At 47.0% G+C, this 16,353-nt stretch overlaps 1 protein-coding gene across 5 annotated transcripts in view; it reads right to left on the reverse strand.

The window, feature by feature from the left end:
- UPF2 (UPF2 regulator of nonsense mediated mRNA decay) overlaps window positions 1-15,558 on the reverse strand; it is a 766,220-nt gene extending 750,662 nt beyond the window's left edge. For 4 of the 5 annotated variants that reach the window (XM_069627784.1, XM_069627788.1, XM_069627786.1 and 1 more), the window contains exon 1: window positions 15,389-15,522. The gene's annotated coding sequence lies outside the window, so the exon portion shown is untranslated. Of the gene's footprint in view, window positions 1-15,388 lie in introns of all 5 variants that reach the window. The other variant, XM_069627785.1, reaches the window with a different exon arrangement.
- Between the last annotated feature and the right edge of the window lie 795 nt (window positions 15,559-16,353).

Raw genomic sequence — 16,353 nt, forward strand, 5'->3', positions numbered from 1 at the left:
GCATTTTTCCAAGCCGCATATACAGTTTAATGAACAACCTTGAACTGTGATCACTTGTGTCCGTCTGTCTTTACTGTTGGCACCAGGAGTTGCTTACACTACCTGGCAGAGCTGATACCACACTGCTCTCTGCTGATTGATCGGTCAATAACTACAGCAAAAGAAGTAGATATCTGAATCTACAAAGATAGGTCTTATGAACATGCCACACAAGGTAGGAGGTGTTTCAAACAGGTCATTACAAGCCAGATTTTAGTGTGCATTTCCATACTATATGTATGAACGCAATCCATAATAGCAGAGGAAAAAGTTACAGAATCCCAGCCAAGAGTAACATTGAGACCACCCGAATGACAGAGTTGCAGGAAGCTAGGACTGTAGCCAGGCGACATTCACCAGTATCAAAGGGTGAGTAAAAAAAGAAAAAAAAAGGGAACACCTTTTACAATTTCACTCAACTGCAGTAGGTAAAAATAAAGTCTACCGATTCCAAATGCACATCTTGGGTTTGAAAACTGCTTTCAAGTACAACTGTGGCTAGCAGTACTGTGGGGATAAGGAAAACAAGATAGCTGTTCAACATAAACCAGAGTCCACAAAATTGCACATTTGCCAAAACATTTATTTATTACTCGCCCAGACCCAATGGTATCACGGCAAATTGCAAGCATATTATCACATTGTTTATACAATGTTGAGGTTATAGTCATATAAAACATTTGTTATACGATGTTACAAAACAGTCAGGCAGTGCGATCACAGATAGATTCTATCACTAAATGCAGGCCTAGTAGTGCCCACTGGACATACATATGGGCAATACATATGGACATACATATGGGTTAGTATTTATTGAATAGCCAAGTTTTCAGTGCTTTTTTGAATCCTGGTAAGGTGTCCTCATTTTTAATGCCGATTGGTAATGTATTCCAACAGGGCTAGAACTTTGAAACTACTTCCTCCTGCTCTACTGTATTTATAATGTGGTACTTCCAAGAGAGCCAGTTTATTGGATCCAAGTGTCCTGCAGGAGATTTATTTCTTGATGGTGTTGTTGAGGTAGCTAGGTGCTTTGTTTGTGATGCATGTGAACAACACTAAGTGTCTTGAATATGATTCTAGCTTCAATTGGCAGCCAGTGGTTTTCTCTCCTGATGTTGGATATGTGTTCGGATTTCTTTATGCCTAGTGCCGCTCTAAGGGCTTTGTTCTGTAGTAATTGGATCTTATGTTAGTTTTGGATGTTCCTAGAAAAAGGATGTTGCAATAGTCCAGTTTCGTTAAGATAAGTGCTCTAGCCAAAGTAATACAGTTTGTGGGAGTAAGAAATTTGCGGCTGAGAGCAATAGGTTTGGCTGTGTATGCTGTAGAGGAGGAAAGGGCTGATATTTGTTTATGCATAGTGAGGTTGGCATCAATATATACCCCCAGATTTTTTACCTGTTTTGAGTACTGGGATCTGTGTGCCGTCAATGTTGATATGAGCATAATCTGAGTGGAGGGTGCTTATTCTTTTTGAGAGCCCACGATGAGAACCTCCGTTTTCTCGTCATTAAGGCAAAGGCTGTTAAGGGCCATCCAGTTTTGAATTATGGCGTATACTTTATTGATGGTATAGGTGTCTTGGGTGTAGTCACCTGTAATGGGGATAAGGATCTGGGTGTCATCTGCAAAATTTGTATAGATGACACCAATGTCATCAAGGGCTGAGAATAGGAGTTTGGTATATGCATTGTAGAGGGTAGGGGAGAGGCAGGATCCCTGGGGAACTCCTATGGGAACTGCTATTGGGTCAGCTGCATAGTTTCCTATGGCAACTCTGGATGTTCGGTCTGTTAAAAAGGATTTGATCCAGAGTGTGGCTGTCACGCACTCCACTCCCTCTGGGGGTCCCATTCTTCATCCCCGTGCCCCGAACACCCCTCGCCCTCTTGCCCGGTTCCGGGACTCACAGGTTGTCTCTTCGCCCCAGTTGCCACGGCGCCGACTGCCACAAAGCTTGGGTCGGCATGCTCTTTGCACGTGGAGACGTCTACCTCCCTGGCGTCTTCCGTGGCGGCTGCTAGACCCACTTCTTCCGCGTCACATGACCGCCGCCTTCCGCTCACGTGTTTCTGGACTACACTCGCGTGATGCGCTCGCGGGTCATGTGACTGGGAGGAATTAGCAGCGCCAGTATTTAAACTGGCTCTGTTGCGGGGATTCGGTGCTTCACAGCTGTTTCTTCGGATTCCTGTACGGCGCTACATCCCTTTTGTTTCACACCTTTTGGATCTTGACCTCGGATTTGTTTCACGGACTGGCAACGGATAACCCTTGGCTTTGGTACTTGCTTTTGGATCATTATTATGACCACGGACTGCTTCACCGACTCTTACTACGTTCCGCCCTTCTTGTGCGGATTCTGGCATCAAGTGGGGCTGGCATTTGCAACCTTGCTGGGATAATTACATTCTGGAAGAACAGCCTTGCTGGGTCTCGGAACCTTCCCATAGGTTAAAACCGCCACTCAACAGACACCTTTTTGGTAAGACCGTTCCACTTACTTGTTGATTGGTTGTTGATACTGTTTTGGCTTGACACTTAACCGGTGTTTCCTTTACAGTGGTTCGGGGTTCCACGAGTACCGCAGTTCCGGAAAGAACATCTCCCACCTGTGGCCTCAAAGGCGGCACAGAGAGTGACTTTGATTCTCTCTGTGCGGCACTTGTGGACAGAGGACTCTTCGGCTACACGACAGTCAAGACATAACAATGGCGTTGTTTGAGAAGTTTAAATTTTTTTTGAGTGTGTCGCATAATTTGTCATGGTCCACCAGGTCGAATGCTGCTAATAGGTCCAACAACAGTAGGGTAGCTAGTTTGCCTGTGTCTCTGATAGTGTCCAATTGGATTTTTAGGTCTAAGAGGGCCGTCTCAGTACTGTGGTTGGGCCTAAAGCCAGATTGTCTAGCTCCTAGTAGATTGTTTTGTTCAAGGTGGGTTTGTATTTGGTTGCAAGCTATTTTGTCAATGATTTTAAGTAGGAAGGGGACAGTCGTTATGGGCCGGTAATTTGTGGGGGCTAGTGGATCTAATGTGGGCTTTTTTTGTAGTGGGCTCACCCACGCCGCTTTAATGCGGACTGGGACCAGATTGGAATTGAAAGAGGCATTTACAAAGTTAGTGATTATAGGTGTGAGGGTGGGGGTGCAAAGCTTGACTAGGTGTGCTGGGAAGTTGTCTCCTTTACAATTAGATGCTTTGAGTTTGGATATAGTACTGTGTACTACATCATGGGAGACGGGTGAAGTTGAAGGGAGGAGTAATATCTCCTATGTGCTTAGTGTTTTGGTTGGACATGGGAGATTTATCAGATAGAAGATTTCTTTTGGCGATAATTTTGTTTTGGAGTAGTTTAATTTTGTTGGCGAGGGCATCTTGAATTGTGGTGCACCATACTTTACTTGGTTGCACTGGGTTAATGATAGGAATAGGATTCTCCAGCTCCTCGAGTATGGTGTGGTGCACCCGTTTTTTTTTGTTTTTTTTTTTAAGAGATTCTTACATTTAAGAGGACGGTCATTGGGCTCTGAAAAAAGCCAAACCAGATACAGTTGTGGTCCTTAACAAAACATACTTTGCTAGTGCTTTTTGCCATTATTCTGCATCACTGTACTTTGCCTATTTCTCCAATCCTTGCCAGCTCAGCAACATGGGTCATTAACTTGGATTTATAAATGATTCAGTTTTCATTTGGAAAGAGATGGTATTCTATTATTGTACATGCCAACACCAGACTCCCTGGGCCACGCCCTTTATCCTATTGACCTCTCACCTGGTCTTCCAAAACCTATTTTTAATGTTTGCCCTACCCCTACTTGGCATTTCTTTCAACCCCCCTGCGTCAACAAGCACCTACCTTTTCCCCCCTGCACACTTTCCTGCATGCTTCTTAAGAACACTGTCCCCCTGTCATCTCTTTCCACTGCTCATCTTTACTTTCTTTTTCCTTTCAGATCCCAATCATGTGGCCTCACTCCCAGAGAATGTGGACCTAGCTGTCCTTTCCTCCCCGGGCCTTTTCCTCTTTCATTGGTCTAACAATCTTAGGCCCGCAAGACTCTCCAACCAGCAACAGGGCTACATACTCCACTGCCAAACCCGACCCACAAGTCAAGGGACATCACCACCATTCTGCATACAGCTTCAGAGTTTGCTTTTTATTTTATGGCAACCCCATACAGAGGCAAGACACTCTCTACCCTCTGCACTCAGTCCTCCATAATTATCTTGTTTCCTCTTTCTAGTTTATGATACATGTAAATGGCGGAACGGGGAATAGAGGCACAGTCTATATATGACCCCCAAAGAACTTCACCCAGATAAATGACCAGTTCTTGCCTAGATGTTTTTAAGTGTGTGCAGCATTTTTAACCATGTCACACTGCATGAGCCATCTGTGGGAATGCAAGGGACTCTGAGGGCAGACACAGAGGTAGTAGATGCTTACTCAAGTAATTCCCCCTTTCCATTGCAAGCCTCTGACATGGGCATGGGCCGGTTCCCCAAATTAACACATACCTTACCAAATTGAAAATATTGAGCATTGCAATCAGGGTGGGGTAGAAGGGTTCAGCACAGAGAGCAGGGGCAGCGAGTCAGGAACAAGGCAATGGGTGTTTTTGAGCTGTTGCCTGGCCCACAGAGCGTGACACAGACCTACAATTATGGAATAGTAGAAAGGGAATACCAACACCTGGAAAACACAGAGGAAAGCACTAACACCTGAGCAGGGTGACGTCAACCCAAAGCCAAACCTATCCCAAGGTGAGGGGAGTAGGCGAGTGGTGAATGACCAGAGACATTAGTAGGTTAGGTCTATGAAGCACTATACGAGTCCACAGTTAACGGCAGGCAGTTGACATCCTCTAGACAGGAGGCCTGGAAGGAAAGCAGAGAAGGCACTATGAGGAAGTGAAAAAACTGCATGTTTGCTAAGGGTTCCAACTTAAACAGGTGGCTAAGGCTCAGACCAAAGGAGAAGAAAGCACTATAAGCCTACAGAGGGCTATACATAGACATTTGTGGGAGCCATAGACCAGAAAGATGAACAGAGGCCGGGTCGGAGACAACTGTAATGCAGAGGGGTGGGGGCCCCCCCTCCCCAAGAGCGGCTGAAGCAATCGAAGCCGAACCAAAGTCGGGACCTGGAAGCAGCCCTCAACCGTTGAGAGAAGCTCTGTTCTCCAATTCACAAGAAACACCTTGCCTGTAACTAACCAGCTAAATGAACACTCACATAGAAGTGAGAGCGAGTACACGTTGTTTGTTGATATGAATTGTATCCCACGCGTGTGAAGTTAAAATGCTTGTGTAGAAGAAAAGCCTTTTAATTTACATTGTTGTACTAAAACCATTACCAGAGTGTTGGCGTGTCTCCTATTAAGAGGGAGAACATTAACGATAATCCCTCGAGAGGTATCCGCTGACTTTCCCAAATGGTTACAAGAAAAATCAAAGAAAGGTTGCTTGTAGTAATTGTGATTTCTGATTGACGTTGAAGTAGAACTCTATACAAATCACAGGGAAGGCCAAACTTTAAGTTGAAATTCACCATTAAAGAGTGGTCGTGCGCACCTAATTTTGTTTCTCTAAAGAGAATTGACTTGTGTAACATTCAGAACAAATATTTTGTAGTTGTACATGTTGTTGAAGTCACAAGAAGCACAAGTATTACCCAATCCATTATACTGATCCTTTCTAAGGGGAAACTAGCCCTCTGAAGACGTGAGCACCGATGTTTTGAAGTTGTTGAAGCTGTTATAAATCCATTGTCCTCAAATACAAGGGTGACAAGGTTATCCAATGCTGGAAGTGTGGCAACATAGTGTTGGGGTAACCACTGGAAACAAGAAAGTGTGCACACAGCTGGGGAAGGGAGATGGGTGCTTGTTAAAAGAACTGATCAACAATCTGTGAAGACGAGACTGTTGAAGCTGAGAGAGAAGCAGATTAAAGTGTTAGCTGTAAGATAGACAGAAGAGGAAAAGAGGCAAACTGGCTACCCTTTCTTATGGCATAGGAAAGAAGAGTGGAATGAGGATATGTTTGTCACACAATTCTTCAGCCAATTAGTTATGTTTTCATATTCATAAAGTCGCCATGCCGTTACAAAAATACACACAATTTAAAATTAATCACACTATACATAGATATCAAGTTTCAATGTGTAAAGTGCAAGAGTGCAATGTACCTCATCACAATCCGACCCTGGGTATATACTTCAGGACACATATAGATCTGGATTAAATCAACAAGATGAGTGGAGCCCTATGGGGTTATTGTAGTTCATCAGGGTTATTATTCTGTGTTCATGGCTAGAGTTTTTGTGTTACATTGGCATAGCCCAGGCACTGTTCTATTGCTCGTGATATGTGCCGTTTATTCATGTTTACTTCCTTTCTGTGATGACTATGGGACGTGCCCATGAGGTATTTAAGCCCTAACATTCGGACATTGATTTTCTACAACTTTGCCCTGCTGCAGTGTTATACGGGACACTTGGACGGGATATGCTCCCATGTTTTGGCAAGTGGGGGGATAGTGATTGGGTATTGCAACGCATTTGTTTGCATGGGTATGTATGGCGTAGTCTGTTTTCGACCACAAGTACGACAGTAAGCTCACGTGATGGCTATTCGCTGGATGAATGTTTGGATCATGCCTGGCGAAAAGGGCTGTGTTGATGTTATTTAGAAAGGGGGTTGCCTATGGCAATCAACGGGCTGGGCAGACAAGAGGCCACAATGACCCGGATGCTTTTTCTTGGTTTACTCCCACTAGCGCAGAATAAAATGGAGTCTTTCTGGCGAGGTGTTCTCATTTAGTTTCCATAGTGGCATGCAGGGAACCGACACCGGCCCGCGTGCACAGAGGACACATGACCGGTAAAAACACCTCCCGTTCCTTTAGTTGTCTGAATTCAAATAATTTAGCACATGGCTTTGTATGCGGAAATGATCAGGCTGGGCGAGTCACTCTAGGAGCAATATGGCCAGTCAGAATTCGGAATTGAGGGATATGACCTATGATTGTACCCCCCTTTTTTTTTTTTTACCAAAGATTTGGGTTCTGTCTTTTCTCTTTCTCGTTTTTCTCTAGTGACTTATGACCACCTTTGGCCCATTGCCTGGAGGGCATATTTTTCCACGGCATCATGGCATTCAGAACTAGAACCCGGTTCCATGATGAATTGGAGATACTGTGAGTGTATATGTGGTCTTTTTTTATTTTTATTTTTCAAGACGCAGTAGATGTTGATATCGGGCAGTTTAGACAACACTATTGATGGGTTGCTTTCTGTCTGTTTTCAGGGTCTGGTTGATAATTGTACAAGAACTAAGTTGACCCACACACTTTTCATGAAAAATTCCATAAGCGCATTTGAACCATTTATCACATTGGCTGACATGTTCTAAGAAGAGAATAGATGATGATTAAATCATATGTGTTTTTCTTTATTTTTGTTTAGAAATGGACACAGCTGTCCAGATGAAAACATTTGTTGAAACTTGGAGGGAAAATAAGTAGACCCTCTGGAAGAGCGCAATTCATGTTTGGAAGACAGTGGTGTAGCTGTCTCACCTAATAGACTATTGGTCGTCTCCATATTCTGATGTTTTTACATTGATGAGGACACCTACAACTAGGGTTGCTTTTCTCAAGATTCACTAATGTTGTGGATTTATGTATACTAGAGTTGCACAAAGTGTACTCTACACCACATCCTGAGGGTCGGATTGCGATGAGGTATATTGCACTTTTGCACTTTACACATTGCATATGACGACACTGGATATCTATGTATAGTGCAGTGAATTTTAAATAATTAAATAGTGTGTTTTTTGTAGCATCTATGTAACAAAATTAGCCAGCGATGGCAGCTTTAACTAATTCAATAAAGAATTGTTGTGTCACAAATATATCCTCATTCAACCTTTTGTGTAGCACTGTGATTTAGCCCTTGGGATGAGACATCAGGGGCTGTCCTACCCTTTTCTGATCTACATAGGAAAGAAGAGTGCCTCGTCTACCTGTAGAAGTCTGGTACAAGTTGCGTGATAAATTCATAAAGTTTCCAGTTGCAGGAGAATCAAAACTGTGGTGGTCTATAATACTGTCAGAACACTTTATATTGAATGTAGTTGAAGTAGTAGTAGACTGAAGCAAGGAGTCTGCTTGACAGAACCATTTGCAGAAGGGAGAGGTCAAGGAAAAAGCAACCCCCTTAGAAGAAGCATCCCAGACCCGTATATGCTTTATAATGGTTTCACTGTGCTGAGGAAGTCCACCTCTGATGCCCTCTGCAGTTTTGATGAGGTCACAGACCCTCCTTGTCCCCACTCTAGCCCTTCCAACCCTCACAGTGTGCATTAGCAACCTTCCTTGACTCCCATTGTCCTTACCGGCCCGCTCATAACTCACATTACCTTCTGGGATTCTTGCACACAGCAGTGGTTCTTCCTGGACTGGGGTCGGTCGTCTGTGTGCTCTCCACAGTCGTCTGCTTCCTGCAGTTGCTGGTTTTTGGTTTGGCGCCTTGTGGTAGTGGTACAATTCGAGGATAGCACGGTCCACATCCCCCTGGAGGTTGTACTACTGCCTCTTTGCAGGTTTGTAGGACCATCATCAGGTCCTTGAGAGCCACCTTCTGCTTCCCGCTGGTGGTTTCTGCTCTTCAGTCATTGCCACTTCTCTGCTCCCATGCCTGACCACATCCTTCCCTGCTGCTGCTACGGGGCTGGCTGGAAAATTTGCTAAGTACTTCTTTGGTTTTCAATCTCTGCCAATGTTCATTTCCTTTGTGAAAGGCTAGAAGGCCGTTCCCAGTTCCACTGATCCACCATCATGCTGTTGCCAGTTCCACTGATCCACCGTCATGCCTAGACGCATCCTCCTTTTGTCAGTACTGAGATTAAGGTATTCTTCATGTTATTTATCATCATCATCATCTTCTTCCCAGTAGTTTCAAAAGGATCTTTCTCAGAGGTATTACTACAGCATGCTCAATATGAGGTTTCGGGGTGGTGACTACTTGGGCTGTGACTATAGTGCTTGCATCCCACGAGGTCCTCCCACATTATACTACCCCAGGGGACTATTGGGTAGCTGCCTCGCCTCATGAGAAGGGAGTTCCCAGGGGAAAAGTGACAACACCTAGCGATTCGTCATTTTTAGCTGAAATGATCTGTTCTACTCTCACATTTCAGGTAATGGATTTTGAAGGCTTTTTTTAACCCCATCATAACATTGATGAGGTTTGTTAGGATAAACAGGATCATTACAAACATGTTAACAGTGATAAGGGACCATTCAAAGCATAAGTGGGGTACGGTTTCTCCCATTAGCAGATAGCCTTACCCGGTAAAGGGGGCAATCCAGATATGTGACAGAGTTGCCAACAGTATAAGCCACCAGAACAAAGAGGTGCATGCAACCAAGTGCTGGCAGAGATAGCAAGCTCACAACCTTTACTAGTGTACCACAGTTGTTCTCAGAGCCTCCAATCTATTCTCTTCAGGAAGTTAGTGTGCTACGGAAAGAGCCATCATTAAAAGGTCACGTACAGGAAGGGGTGGGACTTGCTTCTCATCGTAATTAACTGCAACCCAGTCACCTAGCATTTTGCATGGGGAACAGCAGGACTCGGTCAGTGAACTGTGCAAATCCTAGTACAAACAGATTAGGCGAGTGAAGAACAAGGGTAGGAAATATGTAACTGGATGTACATATTTTAAAAATAAAATGTCCACATAGATCACCCAGGCTAGCCATCTAGCAGGCATTTATGTAGTAAGGCATGCTAAATCTCTCAACCTTACCAATGACACGGACATACACTGCTTAAACAAAACCACTGGCTGGACACAACACAAGATAAAGCCATTCTGTGCATAACATGCAGTTTATGCAGGAGCTACCCAAGAAAAGTATCAGAAAGGGCAACGAAGCAATGCCATGAGCAATAAGCATCACAACAAGGAAACCGAATGATGTTTTCCAAACAAGGAGAAGAATCTGTGAAAGGACCGGCCTGGTGTCTGGGATAGCAGATGGGTGTCCCTGGCCTCCAACTGGTGGATACAAAATGGGGTAAAAACTGCCAAGTTACTAGCTGCTAGCCAGACAAAAGTCTGGCAACCTGGGATTAATGCCAGTTCTCCACACGCGCACAGCAGAGTGCTTGCCTACGGAACTGAAAGATACTGTGCAATATGGGTTCAGCCTCCAGAAGTCAATAAATTGAGTAGCATGAGTGGGCAGTAATGGTAGAACTAAATATTAAAGGAGGAAGTCTGTATGAAGTGCTATAAAAAAAAAAGATAATTACTATTAGATCTTACTCCCCCAGATTGAAGCAGGGCACACAAATTCAAGTTGCAAGCTACTAGACAGCCATACAAAAGTCACTTATCTCAATTCTAGACATACACACAGCACATCCATGTCTTTCTCACCACGAGTCAAATATCACTAACCAATGTGCGCCCAGATTGAAGTATCACTCACCAATGGCTAGCACATATTTTCTGGCACGGATACAATGTAGGGCGTATATTATTTGTTTCATTTGTATATCGCACATACAAACCGGAGGCATTGCAGGTACAAGTCAAGAAGACATGCTTGGTTATAAAGTCATGATTTTGTAAAGTAAAAACAGAGTAGCATTGGTGCAGTTAGGACTGTAGCCTAGTTACATTAATCGCATGCCATTATCATACAGGTTGATCATAATGTGTGGTGTTGTAATTGAGTTAACTGACAAGTAGGCACAGTGGGCAGGGGGGGTTGTGGGTTAGGGGAAGAGCTGAGTGTTGAGAGCTTTATGAAAGATACAGTATGATTTCTCAGCCCTCAAGGCAGGGGGTGGGGTAATTCCGGAGTTTTGCAACAAGGTAGGGGAAGCTAGAACCTCAGGCTTTGCATCTCATGTAGGGTATGATATAATGTAGAGTTGTAGTTCTATCAAGCAAGGGAGGGACTGGCCAGGCAGCCATCAGGCTAAAGGTCAGAGGCAAAGGGAAAGTCACTACTGAGCAGCTCCACTCCGTGTTTGCCAGTGTTCGCCCAACGCAGACAGCCTACAGGGAATGATAAGTGTGGTGTGGGGGCAGGAAGTACAGCTATTACTGTACTCCAGGAAAACCCCACCACTATTACTACCCAATATCATATACCTAAATGCATTTAGCCTAATTGTGTTAGGTAGAATTATCTTGCATTTAGCCCGCTGTATTTTGCATGGAGCCTAATTGTGCAAAGTAGCCATATTCTTGCACAGCTAACCCATTTTCTCCGCCTCACACACCACACCTTCATAACTTAGCGGAAGGCACAGGCTCATTACACACACATGCACTCACATATAACAAACACTACTGCACAACTCCTCTGCCATTAGAATGAAGCTACCTTTAATGACACAAATTTGAGTTGTAGCTTCTCACATGATTATCTCCTAAACACAACGCACCCCTGATTAGTTCATAGTATACCTCTGCTGCACCCATCCACACACCATTCAGACATGAGTGACTCGTCAACGCTCAGATAATTGTAATGACCGAAATAAACACGGGCATAATAGCACCACCCAAATTCTCCCAAACGTGGACTCTGGTCCCTTCGAGGCTCGGAAACACTTGTATGAGCGCGACACAAATAAAATATATCATAACCAACAGCACACTGAGCCGATAATTATGGTGAAAGGCACTATACAGATGACAAAATTGATTTTAAAAATGAATGAATTGCACCGAGGTAGGCTTACTGAAATGAGCAATGGAAGGAGTTCATGTACTTTCCATGACTAAAGACTGCTTGTAAATGTCTTCATATTCGTTATTGGTGCCATATCCCTCTTAAATCGGGCATTTACTAGGAATTAGCTCTTTCACAGAAAACTATCAGCACATACCTAGCAAATTGGAAAAGGCACTGTGAGGCAGGCATGGTATCAAAAGAGAGAGACTCAAAAATAACAGTTTGAGAACCTTTATTATCACTCTTTGCGGGGTTGCTGTAATGCCTATCTGACCCTAACTCTAAGGGGGTTGTTCCCTTAACTAATGTTTCTACGGGACGTCGGTGTCCGTAGGTCCAAAACTAAAGTGTGTCTGTGTCCAAACCTATGCTTGCCCTCACTCATGAGCCAAATGTGATAGGGGTCTTCTTAAAAGAAAAACGGTGATTCAAAAGGAAATGTAAACCACTGCTGGTTTCAGGTAGTCTTACCAATAGGTGTAGTTCTGCCAGTTCAAAATAGCTCAACTGAGTTGCCCTTGAAACCTTCCACATAGGGTTCTTGCAGCAAGTCAATAGAGTCCACAATGTCTCTTGGGTTCCCTTCCCCAGGCTTCGGTCCTTTCAGTTCCTCCCCCAAAAAAAAACATATCCTGCTGTTAGGGGGTTCCCTTCCCCAGGACTAGGGTCCTCTGGTCTCAAACAAAGTTCCTCTTGTCTTGATGTACCTTTCGCTGTACAGTTCTTTAATGGGGGTAGCATCAGAGGCTTTGAGAAAGCGGGTTATTTGCTCCTCCCAGGCATGAGCACTCTGACCTCTAACCCCTCTCCTTCTCTGGCACCTTTTCCTCTTCTGTGCCTCCTTCACTCTGTCCGTTTCCACGTGCACCTTCTTTTACTGTCATGCACACGTGCACCTTCTTTTACTGTCATGCACACGTGCACCTTCTTTTACTGTCATGCACACGTGAACCTTCTTTTACTGTCATGCACCTTCTTTTACTGTCATGCACACGTGCACCTTCTTTTACTGTCATGCACACGTGCACCTTCTTTCCACCTTTGTGTGCCTCTTCACACTCCTTACTTTTCATTGTGCTCACTTGTACCTTCCTTTGCCCTTCAACGTGCCTCTTGCACTTTCTGCGTTTCTTTCAGCTTGACTGTTTTCCTTCTGACTGTCTCTGCCATCTCTCGGTTTTATGTCGCTTGCACCCCTCTCCTTACTTTCGGGTCTCCCTCCCACCCACTCTTAGCCGTTTCTGCGCCGCCAGCACATTTTTTGGTCTTTTATTACTTCCATGTCTCTAGTGCACCTTTTTGGAGATTCCGCTTAGCATTCTTTCACTGCTTTCCAGCTTTCTCTTGCTTTGCTTTTTTTCACCACTTGCTTCTTGCGTCCTGCTTTTGCCCACCGGGCTCTTGTTTCAACAACGCTCCTGCTCCCGCTTCAGCCACCCGCACACTGCTGAGTTTCTCTATCTCATGAAACTCAACAACAGTAGTACAGCGCCGGCAAGCAGGTGAAATGGGTTTGGGTCGAGGTCAGGGTCTCACACCAGCACTTCAGCCACTGTTGGGACCGCCCAACGTCCCAAGGGAAAGACTATTTCCCTGAACACCGCCAGCAGGATACAGGCTGCCTCGCTCTGGCTCCCTGGAGACACTGCTCCCTAGCCACACTGCAGCCCCTCATGAACACTGGACCAGCGTCACAGCACGCGTTCTCCTCTGGATCTTCCAGCCATTGCTTCCTGCAGCTTGCTGCTCCTTGGCTCCTCTGTTCCATGCAGGTGAGAGTCATTTGGAGTCAGTTGTGCGCAGTTGGAGTAAAGTGTCTGACTATTAGTGGGACAATTCAAAAGGTTTTATTTATATGGGTAATCCTCAATGCTCCTGATCGGCTTTTCTTCATCCCAGTACTTATTGGAAATGGGAAGGAGGAGATGGGGTGTGATTGGAAATACCCCATTAAAGCTGAGGGAGAGTACGTTGGTGTATAATTGGAAAATGGGGAATACCATGTACCCTCCCTTGGATATTTGCCCCCCAATCCCCCATGATCCTCCAGTCTGGTGATTCTCCCCCAGGGTCGGGATTCAAAAGCGATGGCCCTTCCCTGGTCACCTAAATGGAAAATCCCAGGGATGTAGGTGGGAGAATACTGTCAGGTTTCTCACAGCATTAAACATTATAAAGTACCAGCCATGCCTATGTATTATGGGTTTTGTTGCCGGCACTGCAATGTACAAAATGCTTCCTTATACTGTGTGGGAAATAAATAAGAACATACGGTTCTGGACACTATCTCCCATGGTGTGCCCATAGGTAAAGACCAGTTCCCCCCCCCCCCCCATTTTAGTAAAATTATGGATGCTCGACGGCCTTATTATATTGGCTTTGCCAAGACTTGTTCCTTTTCAGCTGACTTGTCAAGCATGCGCAGAAGCGAGGTCTGGAAAGGGAATGTTCAGCAGGACCAAATAAACGGGTCATTTTGGGTCATTACAAGGCCCTGCTCAGAGAGAGAGGATGTTGTCATGACGAGAGGGGTGCCTAACAGAATGGAAATCAAATGATGAAGTAAGCAGAATTGGAATTTCAGGATGAACTAATGGTGAAATAATGTATGGTCATGGTGGCAGGACGGATATTGAAGCCTGAAGGTCTAGTGTCGTTTTCTAGAATGATCAGGTAACCAGTGATCTAAAAAGGTGATGATCTGGGGGGTGGGTTAGTTTGTAGTGGTCAGGTCGTTGGACGCCGTTTACCTTGTCTTGCAAGACAACGATCAAGCTGTTTCTGTGAGTCATCACTCGAAATCGATGGGCAAGCCTGGGGTCGCTAACAATCTGGCGTCCATTTGTATTTACACAAGAGAATGAAACATGAAATAGTGTAATTCCAGCAGTGTGTTTCAGGTAAACACATATCTGGAGATGGCAACGTTGAAACGTGATGTATTTACAAGCTGAAGTAGGATGACAGAGTGTTGAAGGGTTCCCCATCGCAGGGGTGGATTACTGGCCTCCCCAGCTGAAGAATGGCCATGCCCCCACCGCATGTCAGGGACACAGCGCCCAGACGGCTCGCGTGTGGGATGCAGCGCTAGGCAGGCCTTCCCCCCTCGGGTGACATGTGGGGACACAGCGCCCAGACGGCTCGCGTGTGGGATGCAGCGCTAGGCAGGCCTTCCCCCCTCGGGTGACATGTGGGGCACAGCGCCCAGACGGCTCGCGTGTGGGATGCAGCGCTAGGCAGGCCTTCCCCCCTCGGGTGACATGTGGGGCACAGCGCCCAGACGGCTCGCGTGTGGGATGCAGCGCTAGGCAGCCCTCCCCCCTCGGGTGACATGTGGGGCACAGCGCCCAGACGGCTCGCGTGTGGGATGCAGCGCTAGGCAGCCCTCCCCCCCCTCGGGTGACACCTGTGGCAGCAGCCCCCAGGACAGGCCCCGGGGAATGCAGGCTTGAGCCCGAGGAAGCAGCCTCCCCAGCAAGGGCAGGGCAGCGTGTGGCTGGCCCCCGGGACCCACCTGGCCAGGGCTCTGCACTCCCCCAGCCCTCGGCTCGCAGCGCAGGCAGGCCGCCCGTACTCACCGCCGAAGAGGCCCGCGGCCGCCGGGGCACTCATGGGCTCCGCAGGAGGGAGGCGGGGGCAGGCTCCGGGGCTCGCGGGGGGGGGCGGGGAACGTTTACCTTTGAATTCCTGTAAACATTCAGCTCCTGCCCGCACGACCCCCGCGCTGTCTACACCCGAGGACCCCGCCGGAGAGGGGCGCCCGCGGCAGCGCCTGACTGGAACACGCACGCGAAGCCCGCCGGGGAGGGCTTCCCGCGGCCAGCATGAGCCTGTTCGCCGGAGCGGGGGCCCCGTCGGGGAAGAGGGCGCCTGGCAGGGGAAGCGGCCCTGCTCTGGGAGTACCCGGTGCAGCTCAGGCAGGACGAGGGCAGCCCGTGCGGGGTCCTGATCCGTGGGACTCAGCGGGCGAGACCACGCCTCCATACTCGGGGGGACGCGGAAGGAGGGAGCAGCAGCTGAGAAAGCGCCCAGGCCCGCGGGAGACCCCCGCAGCCCCGCCGTGCAGGGCTCTCGAAGCGCCGCGCAATAGCACGGCCCCATGGACAGCGCCTCCCGAGCGCCGGCATACAGCGGCTCGGACCCTCCCACCCCTGCACAGAGAATGGTACAGTCCAGATCACGTCGCCGCCAGAGTGACGCAGCAGCGATACGGATACAGGTTGCCAGGGGAGAGCCGTGCGTGTGACAGGTAGCCGTGACGTCACGCACAGAGGAGCGCTTGACAGGACGGCCTGGGCGGGGCCTTCAGGAGGTGCAGGTGGCAGAGGGCGGGGCCTCCAGGAAGCGCAGCCGGCAGTGGGCGTGGACTGATGACGCAACACCAAACACATCGCTGCTGCTGCAGCTGCTGTTAATGTTAAAGGACATTTGTACCGCGCACTATCACCACCGGAGTGGTCCCCTGGCGCTCTGAAAGAGGGGGGAGAGGTGGGTTAGTGGGTGGAGGCTGGAAAAGTGCAGGATTGCAGTGATGTGCTGTTGG

This window comes from Ambystoma mexicanum, chromosome 12 (assembly GCF_040938575.1).
Source record: "Ambystoma mexicanum isolate Mex_15411 chromosome 12, UKY_AmexF1_1, whole genome shotgun sequence".
In the NCBI taxonomy this organism is placed as follows: Eukaryota; Metazoa; Chordata; class Amphibia; order Caudata; family Ambystomatidae; genus Ambystoma; species Ambystoma mexicanum.